Source organism: Schistocerca piceifrons, chromosome 2, assembly GCF_021461385.2.
Source record: "Schistocerca piceifrons isolate TAMUIC-IGC-003096 chromosome 2, iqSchPice1.1, whole genome shotgun sequence".
NCBI lineage: Eukaryota > Metazoa > Arthropoda > Insecta > Orthoptera > Acrididae > Schistocerca > Schistocerca piceifrons.
Window position 1 is genome coordinate 1,033,536,011 of NC_060139.1, and position 22,010 is coordinate 1,033,558,020.

A 22,010-nucleotide genomic window follows, 5' to 3' on the forward strand; every position below is an offset into this window, starting at 1 on the left:
AAGCAAAGATAGGGTTACAAACGAATGGTAACCTTGAGAAACATTTACGTCGTTCAGTAAAAGCAAAACGCGATAAATACGAAAATTCAGGCGTGTGTAGAATAAATTGTAATGGCTGTGAAAGTTTTTTATGTGGGACGATCGGGTATGTCTTTCAAGAAGAGCTTTATGTAACATCGCACAGCAGTAATGAAGGAAGCATTAAAAAGCTCTTCCTACACAATAGCCATACTATTGATGACGGTCATGAAAACTGAAGTATTACATAAGGCAACTAAAGGGCAATTTTCTGATACGTTAGAAGAGTTAGAAATTAATCTTAACAAAAAAAAATTCTTCAGAAATATTAAGTGGACAAACAGATTTCTCTAAAAACTAGTTTTTTTAATGAGTTCTCGAAATATTTATAGCCGTTGCTACAGGAAGTATCTGGAGCCCTATAGATGGCGACTCAATATGGTATTTACTTATTCAGCTTCCACTTACGGTAAATTTGCGTTTCTTTCGGCTAATACACACCGAAAAATGTACTCTTTGTGTAGCTTTCCCTCTTTCTTTTCATTTTATGTGTGTTCAATACAGTTATTGCACAGTTTTATCGATTAATTCCACTCTGTCCTTGTCAGGTTTGCTTTCGTTCTCGGAATATCTACTGTCATTGCTACAAGAAGTTGTTGGAGTCAGAGAAATGGCAACTCAGTACGATATTTCCTTACATAACTTTCATTTTCAGTAATTTTGCGTTTTCGGTTAATTCAAAACAAACAAACGTATTCCTTGTGTAGCTTTTCACCTTCAATATAGGTAGAGCACATTTTTATTGTATGCCACTATGTAATCGTAAGTTTTGCTTTCGTGGAAGATACTTAATGTGTTTCACTGTTCCTGTATATTTCATCTGCCAGGTGAGTGGTTTAACTACCGTATTTTTCATGATTCGCATGTTATTATGCAGCGAGCATGTTTTTGGCATTGTTCCTGTCAGTTAATAAGATGTGCGACACCTACATTTACAAGATTACTTGCCGTAAGACACTAGATTATTTTTTATGTGATGCTGTCAACATTTTTAGAAATATTAGAAATAATTAAAAATGTTTTTAACGCCTGTCTTTGTGCAGTCTCCCAGAGTTAAATGTCACAGCTTATAGTCGCTGTGGTTTATGTGTAGTATCCTACTTTTACATATTGTTGCCTTGGATTTTTGTATACTTCTGGTTATACCATAAGTGGAAAATTGTTACGTAAGACCGCTAGGTTGTTAATTTTATGCTTACATTGTAGTACGAGTATAGCTCAGAATCTTTGACTAGTAGTTTGCCCACTATGCACGATCACAAAATTTGACAGATACTAATTTTTCACAATTTGTTTTGAATCAGATATTAAATACACACACATCTGTTGTATTCCAATCCTTACATGTATGTATTGCATTTTGTATTTTATGTTCTAAACTGATGCTTACCTCTGCAGAACCGTTACATACTAAGAAACACTTCCTGTCATTTAGCAAGTAAAGTTGTGAACTTTGTTTTATCTTATGGTTGGAATACCAGAATACCAACACACCGATTTTAACGTTTTCACATATACATTTCTGTATACTAAATTACACATCTGTTGTAATTTATTGTTTTATCGGACAGCTAGAAGTTCAAATATTTTAATTACATTTTATACATTGACTCCATCTTGTGTCGATAATTTTCTCCATCCTTGCACCAGATGAATTTTTGTCAAATAATAATCATGGTGATGTAATAGATATAATATAATATCATTTGTCATTTGAAACTACATGTAACAGTCAGTTGTAGCAGGACTTCTGTATCTCATAACGTACAAGTTTCACAAGAGATCTATAGTGCTGCCATCTGGCGTTCTTCTTCACCTGGTACCTTGATGTGTCCAGTGAGTCAGTTTGCACTCAAATGTGGAGTAATGTAGACCACATACGTTGTATCCATGTTTGATAAATTCATTTACGTTTTACCAAAGAATAGATATTTTGGTGAGTTCTACGTCTCTTCTTTTTTTTTACGATGTGCGTTTCATGTGTCTTATCAATGTTTTCTCACTGAGTACTAGCTTCTTCCGTTTCTACGCTACAATTTTTATATAAATGTACCAATGTTTTTTTCACTAATGCCATTTCATGTATTTTTCTTGTACAGCGTTTGAGAATGGGCTGAGGCCGAATCGTGAAGGGTAGTATTACAGTGATCGAGATTATTATCAGTTCCTGAGTGCTTTAAAAATGGCCGCATTCTCGCAGAGCATTTATGCGTTTTGCAACAGTCCGTAAACTGACAACTAGCTTCCTTCTTGGTGTGCGCCCAGCTATGGATCGCACGAGCACGTGACACGTTGTGTGCGAGCCGGCGGCTCTGGTCAGCATCATCATCTTCCGTCAGAGTTATTGAACTATATGAAATGAAATCGACATAATTTCTGTACTGTTTGTGCTAGGACGTTCAAACTGTACGGCTGGCCGAGGAGCATGTAGGGAATTAGAATGCGCTGTATTGTTTGGTTTAGCGACGGAGACCACTCTCATCTGGACGAATTCGTCAGTAAGCAAAATTGGCGTATTTGGGGGACTGAAAATTCGCATTTCGCGATCGAGAAGCCCCTAAAAATGGTTCAAATGGCTCTGAGCACTGTGGGACTTAACATCTATGGTCATCAGCCCCCCAGAACTTAGAACTACTTAAACCTAACTAACCTAAGGACATCACACAACACCCAGTCATCACGAGGTAGAGAAAATCTCTGACCCCGCGAGAAGCCATCAACGGGTGGCTGTGTGGTGTGAAATGTCCAATCACGGAATAATCCGTGCGATATTCCGTGATGGCACGTAAACGTTAACTTCGTCCACAGGCCCCGGCGGATCCATCGGTACCGACCGGCCGCCGTGTCATCCCCAACCTACAAGCGTCACAGGATGCGGATATGGAGGGGCATGTGGTCAGCACTCCGCTCTCCCGGCCGTATGTCGTGCTCGTCCTAACAGGCCTTGAAAGACCCAACGGTACCGATAGACCGCCGCGTCATACGGAGGGGCATGTGGTCAGCACACTGCTCTCACGGCCGTTGTCAGTTTTCGTGACCGGAGCCGCTACTTCTCACTCAAGCAGCTCCTCAGTTTGCCTCACAAGGGCTGAGTGCACCCCGCTTGCCAACAGCGCTGGGCAGACCGGATGGTCACCCATCCAAGTGCTAGGCCAGTCTGGCAGCGCTTATCTTCGGTGATCTGACGGGAACCGGTGTTACCACTGCAGCAAGGCCGTTGGCTTCTTGATGGCACAGTGACTACCAAATGGTACGTGACGGTTTAGGAAGATGATTTTTTCCCCATTATCTAAAGTAACCATGAGTTCGACAAAATGTGGTTCACGCAAGACGGAGCTCGACGCCATTGAAGCAGGAGCGTGTTTGATATTCTGGAGGAGTACTTTGGGGACCGCATTCTGGTTCTTGGGTACACAGAGGCCACTGGCATGGGCCTCGATTGGCCGCCATATTCGCCGGATGTGAACACATACGACTGTTTTTTGTGGCGCTGTATCAAAGACAAAGTGTACAGCAATAATTCCAAGACCTTTGCTGAGCTGAAAACAGCCATTCAGGAGGTCATCGACAGCAACGATCTTCCTACACTTCTGCGGGTCATGCAGAATTTCGCTGTTCGTCTGCGCCACATCATCGCCAATGGTGGCAGGCATATCCAACATGTCATAACCTAAATCCGAATATCTGTAGTGACGTTGAATAAAAAGTGTGCACGCCGTAGTTAGTAACCAACTTACGTTTTTTTCGTACAGTTCAATAATTGTCACCCTGTACAAAGTAATTTAAATCGAAGTATAAAGAGTCCGCACTACAAAGCGGCCCATACCACATAAATTCAAAATAAGGAAGTGTCTTAATGGTTGTAACACACGTAATTATTTTGTTTGCCTTCTTAGGCTGAATTTTTCAGAGAACAGCTAATAGGAATTAAGTCAACATTCACCTCTCGAAATCAGCGCTCCCTTGCTTCAAATTCCCAGTGGCGCCCGGTGAAATGCGTGTCACTTCAGTTGGAAAAATTCCGAAGAACTGTAAAAGAATGATTAACAGAATTTTGGCACGTACAAGACATCTTATAACCCATAGCATCAGACATATGCGTTACTGACTCGTCATAGCAAGCTTATGGGACCACCACGACCGCTCTAGTGTGAACTACAAAAATAAAATAAACAATTGCGTTTTTGAAATCGAATGTACCTTTACCAAAAAAGGCGCTTTTCGCTGTATTATCCTGACGAGGCACCTTATTGCGATTACACGTTCCGCGAGAGTGACTACTATACATGGCGATATAAGGAAGGCAGAGAAATCAAGTGAAAGAGTTGAAAACAAATAAATGGCCATGCCCGGATGGATTCCTCCTTACCTACCTTACATTTATCGTGAATCTTTCGCGTAGTGCAAACTACGATGCGACTGAAAAAAAAGCGCAGGTTATATCTGTATAGAGGAAGAACATAATGAACCCGCAAAATCACAGACAATTTCCTTGAGACGGAAAAGCTTCTGTCAACAAATCAGCATGGATTTCGAAAGAACCGCTCTTGCGAAAGTCATCTTGCTCTTTTCTCACCTGATGTCCTCCGGACCGTGGACAAAAGGTAACAGGCAGAGTTCCTGATTCCCGAAAAGCGTGTGACACTGTGCGCTCGGCCGACTATTAACAAAGGCTCGAGCATACGGCTTCCAGATATGTGAGTGGCACAACACTTTTATAGTAATAGAACCCAGTATGTTGTCCTCTACGACGAGTGTTCAACAGAGACAATGGTATCGTCAGGAGTGCCCCACGGAAATGTAATAAGACCGTTCTTATTCTTTATGTATGAGGGGAAGTGAAAACCTAAAGGCAGTTCTGAAATTTCTCGCCGTAGGGCTTGGTAACACTGCTGAAGTATAGGCGGCAACAGTTCTATAGAACGTGTCACTCTTATTCCGGCGATAGTTGTATTGTAGCAGACAGTGAAACGTGTCATCTCCATTGTCGATCTGCACCAAAGAGGAAAAGAGGACAGTAATTCGCTTTTTGTTTGCGGAAGGACTTAAAGCTGTGGAAATTATTCATCGAATGCAAGCGCAATGTGGTGAAAGTCGCTTATCGCGAAGTAAGATTTACGAATTGATAGAGCGCTTCCCAAACACAGAAGAACTTCTCCAAGTGACTAGGAAATATCGGGCAGGCCATCGCTGTTAACAGCTGAGGACAAGTTGAAAGTCATTTGGGGTATGGTGATGGAAAACTGTGAACAGTGAAAACTATTGAGAAGTGTAGCGAACTAAACTGAAATCTGCAATCAGATTCAAATGTCGCTGAAAACTGCGAAAATGTGTCATCCTGTAGCAAGATAACGGTCAGCCACACTCTGCGAAACGGACGGCCGAAACAGTAAAGGAGTTGGATTTTCATATGTTTGGACCACTGAAGGAAGCGCTCAGGGGAAGAAGTTTTGCAACCGATGCTGATGTCATTGATGCGGAGCAAAATTGATTACAGGTGCAACCAAAAACCGGCGAAATCAAAAAACTTGTGAAACGTTGGACAAAGTGCATTGAAGTCCAGAGAGGTTATGTAGAAAATAATGCATGTTTCAGTTTTCTATCATTAGAATAAATATTCCTTTTCTCAGACGACCGTATACTTTTTGAATTCTTCTCGTACATAACTGATCTGACGGACAGGCTGAGCAGCAATCTGCAGCTGTTTTCTGATGACGCTATGGTATACGGAAAGGTGTCGTCATTGAGTGATTGAAGGAGGGTACAAGATGACGTAGATAAAAATTGTAGTTGGTATGATGAGTTTCAGCTGGCTCTAAATGTATGAAAACGCAAGTTAATGCATATGAGCAGGAAAGATGTCGATTAAATATCTAGGCATATCGTTGCTAGGCGATATGAAATGGAAAGAGCAGGTAAACACGGTAGCTGGGAAGACGGATGATCGACACCGGTTTAATGGAAAAATTTTAGGTAAGTCCAATTCATCTACAACAGGGGTCTCGTACACAACACTAGCATTACCCATTTGTGAGTACTGCTCAGTGATTGGGGATCCCCACCAGGTAGGATTAAAGGGACATATCGAAGCAGTTCAGAGGCGATCAACACACAAGGATTACAGAAATGCTGCGTGAACTCAATAGGGAATCCCTGGCGAAAAGATGACATTATTTTCGAGAAAATTCAAAGAACCGGCATTTGATGCTGACTGAAGAACGATTCTACTGCCGCCAATGTGCATTTCGTGTAAAGACCACGAAGATAAATTAGGTCACGTGCAGAGGCATGTGGACAATGCTTTTAGTAGCATTAGTAGCAGTAGTAGTACATATCTTTTATTGGACATTCTTGGCGCTACAATTTAAGAACAACAAAATTAAAGAAAATCACATACACTTTCGTTTACAGACTTATAGATCTAGAATGACGAGGATTGGACATGAAGTCGACTGCTTCTTTATAGCTGGAAATATCTTGGCATTTTCCTGAAGTAATTTAGGAAAACAATGGATAACCTAACTCATGAAGTCTGGATGATGACTGAAGTCTCCGCCCTCCCGAATACAAGTTCACTCTGTTTAAAACAGTGCTCTTTCGTTTTAACCTAGTGCACACTACTGTTTTAGAAGTAAGTTGTTTAATTACGATAAAAGGCTAATGCTACCATATCCATTCATTTCTCACTTCCAGTCACTGCACACACACTACACGTACATTGTTTCATAACACTACACGCACTGTTAGCTCATGTCAGGAGCATTCTGAGCACCGTAACTTCTCATTTATTAGCCTGAAAAACTGGATCAATATCCCTATATAACGAGTGAAATGTCAAGTTCAGAAATATGTGTAAATATTATAAACTGCTTGGCTTTGGGAGTAAGTTTTGTCAGAAAATGAAAAAAGAAGGAAATATTATAGTGTGAATGTGTTATGTAGAGTGTCAGATATTTTATTATCGTTATTATTATTTGTGTTACTTTTTTACCAGACCGCTACTCTGTGTTATCTAGTTAATCCTTCAACATATAGAATGTTTGGGTTAACAGATACTTTTTAACTACCTTTTTAGATGAGTTCGTTTAGCAGTTTCTTTAATCTCCTTTGGTAATTTATTGTACAGTTTTATTCCTTGGTAGAAAATGTTGTTTTGAGTTCTTTTTTATACTTTCTTAGTAAGTATAACTTCAGTCTACACCTTGTTCCTTGACCGTGGACAGAACTGTCAGGGTACTTGTTATCGATGTTATTTCTGATGTGTAAAACTGAATGGTAAATGTATCCAAATGGTGCACTTAAAACCCAAGTGTTTTTAACAGATCTTTCCAATGAAATCGACTACGGTTTTTGGTTATTATTTTTATGACCCTTTCCTGCAATTTGAAAATCGTGTTCACATTTTGTACATTTGGTCCCAGTAAAAAATGCCGTAGCTAAGAGTTGAGTGTACATATGAATAGTATGTAACTAAAAGACACTGGCTGTTATACACTGACAGCACTCGAAGGACGTAACATGCCGATGACATTCTGTCTGCAAGTATCTTCGTATGTTCACATTATTTCAACTGAGAATCAATATTCATTCCTAGACGTTCCGCATTTGTTACACTATCTATAGAGTCGCCATCTACATTTAACTGAATAGTCATTTTCCCTCTTCAAAGTGTAACTCATATCATTTGTTTTCTTTATGTTCGATGTCACTTTATTGCTTATTGACCAATTGTAAACTTACTTGAGGGTTTTATTTGCTTTCTCTGCAAGGAGTTCTCTTATCAATTGTAAACTTCCTTGAGGGTTTTATTTACTTTCTCTGCAAGGAGTTCTCTTGTTTTTTAAGTAACAATAATATTGTTGCCATCAGCAAAGAGAATTTTGTCTCCACGGCTAACACTAGCAGGAAAGTCATCGAGTTATAGCAAAAACAGTATTGGTCCTAAAATGCTCCCTGAGCCACTCCTTTACTAACGTATTTTGGCTCTGATAAGTGTTTTACTAAAACCATAGACGTATTTGAGGTTTTTGTTATCTCTACTCCTTGTACCCTAGCTGCTAGATATGATAGAACCAGTTTTATTCCTAATGCTTCCAGCTTACTCAATAAAATCTCATGCTCAACTGTACCAAAAGCGCTATAAACATCTAAAAATATGCTGTAACTCATTCATCTTTGTCAAAAGCATCAAGTATGGCTTTTGTGAATTCCACTATAGACGATTCCATATTTCTACCACATCAGAAGTCAAACTATGGTTGTAGTTATTCAAGAAACTCATTAATCTGTCTTTCATAATTGATTCTGTTATTTTTAGAATGGTGACAGCAGTGAAATGGGCCGGCAATTTACTATGTCTTCTGCATTATCTTTCTTTAGCAGAGACAGAACTCTTGGCTGTTCTACATCTACAGCTACATGGATATTCAGCAAATCACATTTACGTGCCTGGCAGAGGGTTCATCGAACCTCCTTCACAATTCTTTGTTATTCCAATCTCGTACAGCGCGCGGAAAGAATGAACACCCATATCTTTCGTACGAGCTCTGATTTCGCTTTTTTAGTCGTGGTGACCGTTCCTCCCTAAGTAGGTCGGTGTCAATAAAATATTTTCGCATCCGGAGTATAAAGTTGGTGATTGGAATTTCGTGAGAAGATTCCGTCGCAACGAAAAACGCCTTTCTAGCCCAAATCCTGTATCATTTTTGTGACACTCTCTCCCATATTTCGCGATAATACAAAACCTGCTGCCTTTCTTTGAACTTTCTCGATGTATTCTGTCAGTCCTATCTGGTAACGATACCACACCGCGCAGCAGTGTTCTAAAAGAGGACGGACAAGCGTTCTGTAGGCAGTCTCCTTGGTAGGTCTGTTACATTTTCTAAGTGTCCTGCTAATAAAACGCAGTCTTTGGTTAGCCTTCCCCACAATATTTTCAGTGTGTTCCTTCCAATTTAAGCTGTTCGTAATTGTAATACCTAGGTATTTAGCTGAATTTACAGCTTTTAGATTAGACTGATTTATTGTGTAATCGAAGTTTAACGAGTTCCTTTTAGCACTCATGTGGATGACCTCACACTTTTCATTATTTAGGGTCAACTGCCACTTTTCGCACCATTCAGATATCTTTTCTAAATCGTTTTACAGTTTGTTGTGATCTTCTGATTACTTCATTAGTCGATAAACGACAGCGTCATCTGCAAGCAACCAAAGACGGCTGCTCTGATTGTCTCCCAAATCGTTTATATAGACAAGGAACAGCAACGGGTCCATAACACTACCTTGCGGAAAGCCAGAAATCACTTCTGTTTTACTCGATGACTTACGGTCTACTACTACGAACTGTGACCTCTCTGACAGGAAATCACAAATCCAGTCACATAACCGAGACGATATTCCATAATCACACAATTTCACTTCGAGCCGGTTGTATGGTACCGTGTCAAAAGCCTTCCGGAAATCCAGAAATACGGAATTGCTCTGAAATTCCTCGTCAATAGCACTCAACACTTCATGTGAATAAATAGCTAGTTGTGTTTCACAGGAACGATGTTTTCTAAACCCATGTTGACTGTGTGTCAATAGACCGTTTTCTTCGAGGTAATTCATAATGTTCGAACACAATATATGTTCCAAAATCCTGCCGCATATCGACGTTAACGATATAGGCCTGTAATTTAGTGGATTACTCCTACTACCTTTCTTGAATATTGGTGTGACCTGTGCAACTTTCCAGTCTTTGGGTACGGATCTTTCGTCGAGCGAACGGTTGTATATGATTGTTAAGTATGGAGCTAATGCATCAGCATACTCCGAAAGGAACCTAATTCGTATACAGTCTGGATCAGAAAACTTGCTTTTGTTGAGTGATTTAAGTTGCTTCACTATCCCGAGGATATTTACTTCTACGTTACTCATGTTTGCAGCTGTTTTCGACTCGAATTCTGGAATATTTACTTCGTCTTCTTTTGTGAAGGCATTTCGGAAAGCTGTGTTTAGTAACTCTGCATTCGCAGCACTGTCTTCGATAGTATCTCCATTGCTATCGTGCAGAGAAGGCATTGATTGTTTATTGCCGCTAACATACTACACATACAACCAAAATCTCTTAAGATTTTCTGCCAGGTGTCGAGACAAAGTTTCGTTGTGGAAACTGTTATAAGTATCTCGCATCGAAGTCCTCGCTAAATTTCGAGCTTCTGTAAAAGATCACAAATTTTGGGGATTTTGCGTCTGTTTAAATTTGGCATGTTTATTTCGTTGTTTCTACAACAGTGTTCTAACCCGTTCTGTGTACCAAGGGGCATCAGCTCCGTCGTTTGTTAATTTGTTTAGTATAAATCTCTCAGTTGCTGCCGATACTATTTCTTTAAATCTAAGCCACACCTGGTCTACACTTACATTATTAATTTGGAATGAGTGGAGATTGTCTCTCAGGAAGGCATCAAATGAATTTTTATCTGCTTTTTTTGTATAGGTTTATTTTTCGCTTATTTTTCGAGGATTTTGGGATTACAATATTCAATCTCGCTACGACAACCCTGTGTTCACTAATCCCTGAATCGGTTTTGCCGCTCGTTATTAACTCAGGATTATTTGTTGCTAAGGGGTCAAGTGTGTTTTCACAACCGTTTACTATTCGCGTGGGCTCATGAACAAACTGCCCGAAATAATTTTCAGAGAATGCGTTTAACAAATTTCGGATGATATTTTATGCGTACCTCCGGAATTAAACATGTATTTTCGCCAACATATCGAGGGTAAATTAAAATCGCCAACAACTATTATCGTATGAGTCGGGTACGTGTTTGAAATCAATCTCAAGTTTTCTTTGAACTGTATCATCTGAATTGGGTGGTCGGTAAGCGGATTTAATTAGTATTTTATTCCGGTTGTCAACAATGACCTCTGCTTATACTAACTCACAGGAAGTATCTACTTCAATTTAGCGACAAGATAAACTACTTCTGACAGCAACTAACACGCCACCGCCAACCGTGTTTAGCCTTTCCTTTCGGAATACCGTTAGGTTCTTCGCAAAAATTTCGGCTGAGCTTATACCCGGCTTTAGCTAGCTTTCAATGCCTATAAAGATTTGAGCATCAGCGCTTTCTGTTAGCGCTTGGAGCTCTGATACTTTTCCAACACAGCTACGACAATTTACAACTGTTATACCAATGGTTCCTGTATCTACATTCTTCCTGTGTTCAGCCTGCACCCTTTGTGAGTGAAGCCCTTTCTGTGTTTTCCCGAGACCCTCTAGCCTAAAAAACCGCCCAGTCCACGCCACACAGGCCCTGCTACCCGTGTAGCCACCTCCTGCGTATAGTGGACACCTGACCTATTCAGCGGAACCCGAAACCCAACCACCCTTGACGCAAGTCGAGGAATTTGTAGCCTTCACGGTCACAGAACCGTCTGAGCCTCTGATTCAGACCCTCCACTCGGCTCTTTACCAGAGGTCCGCAATCGGTCCCGTAGACTATGCTGCAAATGGTCAGCTCCGGTTCATCTTGCAAGCAAGACTTGCAGCCTTTGCCACTTCTGTTAGCCACTCGAAACCAGAGAGAATCTCTTCTGATCCAAGTGACGCACTTCACTGGTATCGACGTGAGCAACCACGTGCAGGTGGCTGCACCCTGTGCTCTTCTTGGCATCCGGGAGGACCCTTTCCACATCTGGAATGACTCCACCCGGTATGCACACGGAGTGCACATTGGCTTTCTTACCCTTCATGTCAGCCAAGTACTTAAGGGGCCCCATAACGCGCCTAACGTTGGAGCTCCCAACTCTGGCAACTTCCTGATGTGAAGGGTTCGTTTACTATGTTCGCTGAGAGAGGTTGTACGCTCACTATACACTGTTTCAGTGCACGCAGTGGTACTTCATCGAAGACTATTGATTTTTTGATTTTTTAGTATTTGTCCAGATTTATTGACTTCATACTCTGTGCTCGGTGGCAACGTCATTGTAGTCAGTGTATAATTGTTTACTTATGTTATATGTCTTTGGGAATTTTTGCTGTTGTTTGTCTACAATAGTTGAAAAACGCTCATTCATGTAACTTTCTAGGTGACGTGAATCATTTACTACTTTATTCGCCTTTCTTATCAGTGTGTTATTTTGCATATGTTGCTCTCTCCATTTTTCCTTTTCAATGAAATCAGAAATGGCTTTGCTTTTGTTCTCTGCATTTTATATGATTTTGTCATTAAATGACCTATTTTCAGCAATCAGTACCTTCCTATAAATGTTTTTGTAGATGTGACCGAAATTTAAAAACTCTGGGTTCTTATGACTTTTTTCATGAAACTGAGCGCTTGAGGGTTTGGGGCTTCTTAATACCTACTGTTATTATTTGTTTTTGTGTGACATTGATACTGATGTGGATACTTACAAAGTTCGATTTAAATAATGAGGAGAATTTAGAGAACAACACATTTAAATTGGTTCCTCTATACACTTTAGCTGTACTATGGTTTGATCTTTCTTTTGAAAAATCTTGCGTTTTTGTTTCTGATAAATGTCTTTCGTCAGTTTGCAGTTTAGGGAAATTTTTCGTACCTGATTTTACTCTTATTATTTGGAGTAAATGATCTGATACTGCAGTACCCTTTAAAGCTACATTGTGCTATTTGTGACCACATGGTTTGAGAGGCACCCTCATGCCTTGCTCATACTGTGGCATCAAGCAGTCAGGCCTGCAAGATGAGTGGTCTGCCAAGCGAGTGGACTCATTCTTATTTATCGAGTAACATGAACTCTAGTACTCACAATTAAGTTACAAGTTATTCTCCAGTTTGAATATTACGCAACGGAAACGCACATCTGACTGTTAGTAATTTACACAACTCTGATTGTTCATTACGCACTGGCAATACCACATTTTCTTTTTTATTTAACGGCTTTGATCGACACGTGGCCATCGCACTGAATATGAATGGCACACACATTATAAATTCTGGATATAATGACAACATACAATTCGAAGGAAAAGGCCACCAATCTTTTTCTTTTCACTATCTTATTTATTCAGATAAATTCTATAACCTAAACACACAAATTCTATAACCTACAACAATAACACATGAGAAATTCCGCCCAGAGGGCATGGCTTTGCATTGGTGATTCTCTATCTTATGGTCTCGTAATTATTTAACGTTGCAGTGCACTTTCTGGATAGGATGGTGGATCTTTTGCTATATCTCACACTTCGACTCTCACAACCATCATCACGAAACTTTCCTCCAGACCGAGCGGTACAAAAGGAACATGCATAACCCACTACCTCTGAAACTACCTTGCTACTCTTCCATGCAAACCACACATACTTAAATTACATGACATACACCACACTGAAACATGAAATACAACACAAGCAACAGTCACAACATTATAATCACATCATTTTCAGCTTTCCCACTTCAATTAGTATTCATCCCAGTTTCACACGACACTGCCCCAGTTCGTAACTTTTCTTTCCTACTACGAACTCTGGAGGATATATTCACGTCTTCCTGTGCAATGCAAGCCAAGTGGCGTTGCTGGATAGACGGCTGACTCACCTTGCTCCTCTCTCAGAGTATTATAGTTTGAATCAAGCGTCACACGGAAACATATCACGCAAAGTAATATTAAGAACATATTCATCACACACGCGAGTCCTCAACTGATACCATGGACGAGTACTTCTCTTTATCCTTCGTCTCATACACAGATTGAGACTCACACAGTACTCACCACGTGGAAGTACTCGTCTCTAATTTCAAGTCCTGCACACGCCATTTCTTAAATATTTCCAACTTATAGTACACACGCTAGTAATTCAGCTTAACTTAAGCTCTCGGAAGTACACTCCTGGAAATGGAAAAAAGAACACATTGACACCGGTGTGTCAGACCCACCATACTTGCTCCGGACACTGCGAGAGGACTGTACAAGCAATGATCACACGCACGGCACAGCGGACACACCAGGAACCGCGGTGTTGGCCGTCGAATGGCGCTAGCTGCGCAGCATTTGTGCACCGCCGCCGTCAGTGTCAGCCAGTTTGCCGTGGCATACGGAGCTCCATCGCAGTCTTTAACACTGGTAGCATGCCGCGACAGCGTGGACGTGAACCGTATGTGCAGTTGACGGACTTTGAGCGAAGGCGTATAGTGGGCATGCGGGAGGCCGGGTGGACGTACCGCCCAATTGCTCAACACGTGGGGCGTGAGGTCTCCACAGTACATCGATGTTGTCGCCAGTGGTCGGCGGAAGGTGCACGTGCCCGTCGACCTGGGACCGGACCGCAGCGACGCACGGATGCACGCCAAGACCGTAGGATCCTACGCAGTGCCGTAGGGGACCGCACCGCCACTTCCCAGCAAATTAGGGACACTGTTGCTCCTGGGGTATCGGCGAGGACCATTCGCAACCTTCTCCATGAAGCTGGGCTACGGTCCCGCACACCGTTAGGCCGTCTTCCGCTCACGCCCCAACATCGTGCAGCCCGCCTCCAGTGGTGTCGCGACAGGCGTGAATGGAGAGACGAATGGAGACGTGTCGTCTTCAGCGATGAGAGTCGCTTCTGCCTTGGTGCCAATGATGGTCGTATGCGTGTTTGGCGCCGTGCAGGTGAGCGCCACAATCAGGACTGCATACGACCGAGGCACACAGGGCCAACACCCGGCATCATGGTGTGGGGAGCGATCTCCTACACTGGCCGTACACCACTGGTGATCGTCGAGGGGACACTGAATAGTGCACGGTACATCCAAACCGTCATCGAACCCATCGTTCTACCATTCCTAGACCGGCAAGGGAACTTGCTGTTCCAACAGGACAATGCACGTCCGCATGTATCCCGTGCCACCCAACGTGCTCTAGAAGGTGTAAGTCAACTACCCTGGCCAGCAAGATCTCCGGATCTGTCCCCCATTGAGCATGTTTGGGACTGGATGAAGCGTCGTCTCACGCGGTCTGCATGTCCAGCACGAACGCTGGTCCAACTGAGGCGCCAGGTGGAAATGGCATGGCAAGCCGTTCCACAGGACTACATCCAGCATCTCTACGATGGTCTCCATGGGAGAATAGCAGCCTGCATTGCTGCGAAAGGTGGATATACACTGTACTAGTGCCGACATTGTGCATGCTCTGTTGCCTGTGTCTATGTGCCTGTGGTTCTGTCAGTGTGATCATGTGATGTATCTGACCCCAGGAATGTGTCAATAAAGTTTCCCCTTCCTGGGACAATGAATTCACGGTGTTCTTATTTCAATTTCCAGGAGTGTATTTCAACTTACTGCTACACGTGGTTTCATTGTGACCGTTGGTCACTTCCGAAGATTACTACGATGCCCTTAATATTACCTGCCTGACATTTAATTCTCCCCACAAAAGTTCCTGAAATAGAGAAATTATTATTCCAAACTACTCTTAAGTATTTCACATGCATACCATGTCTCCACTCTTTTGTCTTTACGGAGCACACCTAAGACAGGTCTTACCAACACTAGATCCAGCGGCAGAGTGCTGGAACATGGACGTTCTTCAGGTCAGCTCACACCTCCAACGAGGTGGGGGCACACCATGTTACCGTATTGGTCAGCCACATTTCAGGTGCTCAAAGCTCAGGTAAATTTCATCTCTTTGGTTCCACCAAAGGTGACCAAAGCCCCTTCTCAAAGATGATCATATATTGCACATTCACTATCTGTGGTTAGCAGACGACCATACATTCATTCATTTCGCAGATCTCACCAAATTGGTGTAGGGATTTATTTTGTGGGAGTGCACATGTGATCAATTAAATAAATAAATTGTCATTCTTTCCTACACTGGCATCCGGTTTCTGTGTATTAAATGAAATTGAGTTATTATTACAAAAAATATGTTGTTATGACAAGAATAACGAAGAATGTTGTACCTATTTCAATGTCGGGCGGTACTGTACCCTTTCACCACCGGCTACCCATGTAGAAAAAAATGGCACGGTACTATCCCTGCAATGCGAGGGTAGTTCTGAACATATTTTTTTAAAGAAAACTGTATTCGAACAAACGTAGCAAGTCATCATAATAACTAGGAGGAGACCTTAGCCCCTGGTGACCTCAAATAGACGACCAAATGCTGTTACTTTACCAAATTATTGACACAGTTGTTGCATTATTGTATTCTCCACAATCCGGAGTAACGTACACATACAAATTTACAACAATCCAAATGACAAATAAAACATTACATCATACAAATAAATAATAATGGTGAGATAAAAATTTGCTTAGTTACCGGGATTTCCGTTATTTTTAGGAGTAATCCAAACTTCACTAATTCTATAACAAATAGAAAAAATACTAATTGTACTTATAAAATTTTAAATAGCTCACCGTCCAAACACAGAGCAAGTAATCTGACATTCATAAATTGCGTTGTAATAATCTTTACACGGCAATGTCTAAATACAAAACAAAATCAACAAAAGAAACAATTGCGTACACTAGTTCCATGTATAATGTCAGGCTCCATATCAGTACTCTAAAATATACATCAAACCTACATTGAAATAAAACTGAGAAGAAAAACAATGAAATATACCACAAGTTACATACTGGTTACGTAATATAGTTCATCTAAGACATCATGTCATACCTCATTAACTATCATCACTTAAGCAGTTGCCACCACTACTCGACTGTGAGTTTAACCTTATCCTTGTCCACCAGTACAAATACCTGCTGTTGAGCTAGTCAGTCCATCAACGTTGATCAATACACGCAGTAAATAGTTAGCAATAAGTGCTTGAATCCACCAGTAGCTCTCGCATCTTACTCTACTGCTCATTTCTCTGTTGTTACACATTTAGACGACAAGAACTTGCAATTCGACTAGCCTTCGTTACACTTTAATGTGGAATATCACCACTGTGATAATGCAAATAAGTGGCTTCAGTCAACACACCAACAAGATCATTACTGTCCATGTCATCAAAATGCATCAGTTAATTCCGATATTTGTTGTGTAATGCAAACTCTTGTCCCCTGTGACAACCTTACTGACTAATGCAACAAGAGCCGCTACTTTAGTATTACGCCACTGGCTAATAATCAAAGCACCATTATACCAAATATTCTGATAAACATGCTACGTGAACTTGATAACCCAGAACAAACAAAAAAAAGCCAACTATTCTAAACACAAATGTTAATGAAATACAATTACACTTGCTGTCCCTTCAGGAATGAAACATATAAAAAAATTACACAATTACAAGTACAAATACATTATTCCCTATCTTGCGAGTCACACGGAATCATTTCATTCTGTGATTTTCTTGGGGTCAAAAAGTTGCTGATAGTTTTCCTAGAAACACTGCCTCGGTGTCAAAGCTCTCCCATGGTTACCCGGACGAAAGTCTTTAAGTCACTCAAATCGGCATTTTGAACACATTAAACACAAATGTCATAGTCACTCTCAGAGTACCATCCACAGGAATCTGGTCGTCCAGAAATGGCCCTACAACTACTATTACCCACGGTTCTGTCCTTTCAATTCGTGGTGTAATGAAAAGTCGTAAGTTCCAACAAACAGCACTTATTCCCGCACCAATTCAAGAAATGTCTCCTACTACAAATGCAAATGACAATGTCCCACTTTAGTTTCTTGCGTTCAGACAATAATTAGTCATCATACGACAACTGTCCTCTTTAAGTATAACAAGCGTCCCACATGCAATTTACAAAGCACACTTAACAAGTCACTGCCAAAAGTTTTTTGGATCCCACCGTTCAGTGGTCAAGACAAAGCAAAACAATCGTCCTGTCTGCTAAAGACAAAATCTTTTCCACCACTCACAACGTGGAAACACCAGTCCTTCACTTTCCACCTTATGGAGACATACGAGCAGTCATCTTGTTTCACAGCTCCACAGTCCAGTACTAGTTAATAGTTGCTTTTAAAAAAATGCCCGCCGAACTCTGCCTCGCGTTGTTCACTCTGCCGTCGCACTGCCGCCGCGCGAGCCATTGTGCAGAAGAAACCATCCGCTGTTGCCTCCGCGGGATACTGTCTCCAGTCGTAAGGGCGGCGGAACTTATGAATGGCCAGTAGTACGTGCGTGTCGCCCCAGGCCGTTGACGTGCTGTAGTGGGCGCGTGGAGCGTACCCCGACTGACAGTGGAGTGGGGAGCGCAGCGGCTTTGTCACCTCTCCCATGGCGACGTCAGCTTGGCCTCCCGCTAGCGGTAGGGGCGCGTTATGCATAGCACCTCAGCGCTACGACACCCAATCAGTCAGACCCTTCCGTGCATCGCGCAACATTACAGACAAAAGGAGATTCTTACAGTATTTAAATACTCATTGATTACATGTATGATCTATTAGATACATTGGTAATAAAAGAATCTTTGTTCTAAAGAACATAAAATCATACACCCTAGTTTTCTACACATACAATATCAACATTTATCCCTTTTCTATATACAGCCCACACTTGTGCTGTTGATTGTATCTGTCGTCCCTCATACAAAACATGAAAGTGTCAAAAAAAAAAAAAAAGGAATAAGAAACAATCTCTACAGCTCATAATTACAATATCAAATAGTAGACTACTCTAACATCCTATCACAGTGAAAATATTAGCAACTGTTGGTTCTAAAAGTACAATATAGAATGATCCTTTGTGCTTGTGGCAGACTGAAATTAATACCCCTTGAAAGTGTTCTAACAAAAAAATAAGACATAATCTACACAGCTCACAATTATGTACCACATGGTGTTAAATAGTAAACTACTTTAACATCCTAACACAATAAACATTTTAGAAACTGATGACTCTACAACATACAATGCACCTTTGTGCTTGTGACAGACTGAAATTAGTATCTCTTTATATACTGTACCTTTTATTATATATAACAACATTTCTAGGACATATATGTGCCATCCACATGATGTCAGATCCTGACCTGCCATTGAGGTTCATCCAAATCAAACAAAAAAGTACAGTAATGTTTTAGTTATGGATCGGTAGCATCCCCTTTACAGGAATGTGCGCATTGATCACACTACTCTACAACTCTCATTCAACTGACACCACATTTTCCTTCTCATTCAATCCATTACTACACCAACAGAATAGGTCTAGAAGTCAGCTAACCTTAACACCACCACACTCACATCAACATACCATACCTTTGCTCCCTTATACTCAACCACATAACACATGGAGTTGTTTCGGAGATAGCATTCCAGACTCCGATTACGTCCTTTCACTCTGGCACCTCTTTCCATTGGCTTACCTCTGCATTCACTTTACCGATTATTCATCCTGCTAAATATCACTTTAGAATTGCGACATTTCATCTAAGAACAAAAAATACACAAATTATTCATCCTGCAAATTAACTGTACACATTCTTGGTACCGTTTTGATTAGTTATACTGGTACCGAGCTTCAACAACAACAACAAAAATTATTTTTTTCATATTGCAAATGTTATGGTAAGAATTAGATATACACTTATATTACATCTTACGTCAGTATTCCACAACGTTCACCATCTGGATCTCATACTCCCTTTATGTCCTTTCACGTTGTGCAGTTGTCCTCATCTCTACATTCGTATTTCGGCTCTCCGGCCGTCCATTACTCCATCATTTCCTGGTCTTCCTTCGCCATTCGCATCAATCTCGATTGCAGCATGCACAGGCCTCTCTGTAACATACATCTCAGACATCTCCACATTACTAATCCTACTCACCTTCATTTACCACTGTTTCATCACGTCGAATCTCTCTTTATTAATCACACTGCTTCACGTCGCTTCTCTCCTTAAATATCACCTTTATCCACTATTATTTATCACGTCGCTTCTCTCTCTCTATCTACCATCTTTATCCACTCATTAATCATCACGTCGTTTCTGCTTGATCCTTATTCATATGACAAAAAATACATACATACACCACTCTGTCGACTCCTGTTCATGATTCATTCGACCAGTCTATTCCGTCATACTTCCTGACATCCCGCCTGAAAATTCTTACGTTCGGTTTGACGCTGCACAACGTTAACACACCACAAATAAATACACTGACCATCTACCATAACTTGCCTACTTTCGATCTATCCCTAACTTTTCCATAATTTGATATTAGAAATGTGATGAAGCCCACGGGATTGTTTTCCCTTGATCGTCTCAATCAGTACAGCATTTTCATGGACAATCCGCCTCACTCTGATTGGTCCACTATACACCGTAAAGAATTTGCTAGTTAGGAATCTGAGCTTCTTTGATAATCGATGAGTTTTAATTAGAACCTTGTCTCCTACTGCCAATTCGATCTTACGGGTCTTTCCTTTCTGCTTCTCCTGCCTATCCTTAGCTGCTTTCTTAATACGCTCTATCGCAACCTTGACAATTTCTGTGTGCCTCTGCTTTCCTGATCGCGGAAAATCTACCAGCTCCCTGACTCGATCTGGTGGTGGTTCATTCTTTAGTACCGTAATTGGTGATAAACCAGTTGCTCCATGTGGTAGCTCATTGAGGATGTCCCGAAAATCTTTGAGAAAAATGCTCCAACTTCTATGTTGCCTATGGCAATAGATCTTACACAACTTTCCTAGTTCTTTTACCACTCTTTCACTGGGGTTACTTGCAGCATGGTAGCGGGATATGAACACCGGTTTTATCCTTCTTCTCTTCAGTGTGGTTAGCCATTGTCTGGATCTATGCTGTGGTCCATTGTCAGCTATGAACTTTTCTACAGTTCCTACTTCTCGCAAAAAGTTTTTAACGATCACTGCTGCTACTGTCCTTCCTGTCGCACGTTTCAATGCGGTAAAAGTCACATACTTTGACACCAATTCCACTGCTACTAAAACATACCTATATCCCTGCACTGACTTAGGTAGCGGACGAAACAAATCTGTTGCTCCGAATTCCCTCAATCTACCTGGAACTATCGGAATAAGCGGTGCTTTGCATGAGACAGTTAACGATTTTGCCTTCTGGCACAATTTGCAACTACCAAGCACGTTCTTGATCCTCCTCTCCATAGTAATGAAATAAACTGATTCCCTTAACTTCTTACAGCATTTCCTTGCCCCGTAATGCCCGTAACTTAGGTGCGTGTACCAGATCAGCTTGTTGACTATTTCATTTGGCATACACAACACCCAGTCCTGTGTGTTCGGATTTCTACGGCAGAAAAGGACCCGGTTCTGAATTGTATAAAAGCGCGCTATATTGGCATCTAGGTTCGCTCTAACTCTGTCCTTCACCATTCTCCATGACGCGTCTTTATCCTGCTCTTTCGCGATATTTGTGAGTACTGCCCCTATGTATTTCTCGAACGGCACGCCCTGCATATACAATATGTCATACCTGTTCTCGTTTACCTCCTCATCAAAGCATTGACCATGACGTACTGGGTTCCTTGACAACGCATCTGCCACTATATTCTGTGGCCCAGGAACATACGTGACTGTAAACTGAAACTCCTGTAAATAGAGTGCCCACCTAGCGAGGTCTATTGTTAAGTTTGGCCGACATCAGAAACTGTAGTGACTTGTGGTCAGTATAGATTTTAGTATGCCTCCCATACAAATAGTGTCTAAACTTACTAAAACCCCATACTATTGCCAAAGCTTCAGGCTCGGTTACCGTGTAATTTCTCTCAGCTTTGCTAAGCACTCGGCTCGCAAATGCAATAGGTTGTTGCAATACTTTTCCTCCTTGCTCTTGCTCTCGGAACAATGTTACCCCAAGTCCACTACGGGAACTGTCTGTGGCCATACAAAACTCTTTCCCTAGGTCTGGATGCCCGAGAAGAGGTGCCGATAGCAGTGCCTTCTTTAACGCCTCATACTCTTCCTGCGCGACAGGGTCCCAATTCCATACCGTTTTCTTTCCAGTCAGCTGACATAGTCTGGGTGTCGCTGCACCTCC

General features: G+C 41.4%; 1 protein-coding gene and 1 pseudogene across 1 annotated transcript in view; one reads left to right on the plus strand and one right to left on the minus strand.

Annotated features, from left to right (window-relative positions):
* The window catches only part of LOC124777200 (dehydrogenase/reductase SDR family member 11-like), a 128,053-nt gene that overhangs the window by 73,239 nt on the left and 32,804 nt on the right, over positions 1-22,010 (plus strand). The window lies entirely within an intron of this gene.
* On the minus strand, positions 3,183-3,300 carry LOC124778757 (annotated as a pseudogene).